The sequence below is a fragment of the Limulus polyphemus genome, unplaced genomic scaffold (assembly GCF_000517525.1).
Source record: "Limulus polyphemus unplaced genomic scaffold, Limulus_polyphemus-2.1.2 Scaffold8890, whole genome shotgun sequence".
Classification (NCBI taxonomy): domain Eukaryota; kingdom Metazoa; phylum Arthropoda; class Merostomata; order Xiphosura; family Limulidae; genus Limulus; species Limulus polyphemus.
In genome coordinates, this window is record NW_013674500.1 from 1 (window position 1) to 1177 (window position 1177).

Consider the following 1177-nt stretch of genomic DNA (forward strand, 5'->3'; position numbering starts at 1 on the left):
TGTACTTGTTGATAATATCTTTGTTTTTGTACCTGTTGATAATATCATTGTTTTTGTACCTGTTGATAATATCATTGTTTTTGTACCTGTTGATAATATCATTGTTTTTGTACCTGTTGATAAAATCTTTATTTTTGTACTTGTTGATAATATCTTTGTTTTTGTACTTGTTGATAATATCTTTGTTTTTGTACTTGTTGATAATATCTTTGTTTTTGTACTTGTTGATAATATCTTTGTTTTTGTACTTCTTCTATTACGTCTTCTTGAATACTTTAAAATTGTTATTGGTTATAGTTTGACATCAGAAAAATGCTACCCTTACACAAGTGGACAGACCGGACTGAAAGGTCACTGTATGATTCATCGGGGAAGGCACAGAGGGGGGACTGTCCAATGTCCTTCAGGTATCCAAGACGAATATTATATATCAACTCCACCCTATAGAGTTAGCCATTTGGTAAGGAAATATCCTGTGTTGTAAAGTAACAGTATCTTACACTATCTTAAAGTAACTTATACTATCTGTGTAACTGCAGTTCCTCAACTACCTACCTAACGATTAATATTTGACCATGCATATCTTGCTCTTTCACACACACGCATAATAAATTCAATTTATAGACAATTCTAGCGTTGTGCCTTCTCTAGTCAGTTGATGTACCTACTTATAGGTCTGTTACGTCTCTAGTCAGTTGATGTACCTACATCTAGCTTTGTAACGTCTCTGGTCAGTTGATATACCTACTTTTAGCTTTGTAACGTCTCTGGTCAGTTGATATACCTATTTTTAGCTTTGTAACATCTCTGGTCAGTTAGTATACCTACTTTTAGCTTTGTAACATCTCTGGTCAGTTGATATACCTACTTTTAGCTTTGTAACATCTCTGGTCAGTTGATATACCTACATCTAGCTTTGTAACTTTCTAATTAGTTGATATACCTACTTCTAGCTGTGATATACCTACGTTTTGAGGTAATTATTTAAGTTGTTTTGATATAGTAGATAATTCATTACTCTACCATACTTCAAATCATGGTATTTAATTCTCAGAAAGGTGTCAATAAGAAGACACAATATTTAACAATACTTTGTAATATCAATAAGAAGACACAAGATATAACGACACTGTGTACTATCAATAAGAAGCCACAAGATTTAACAATCCTGTGTGCT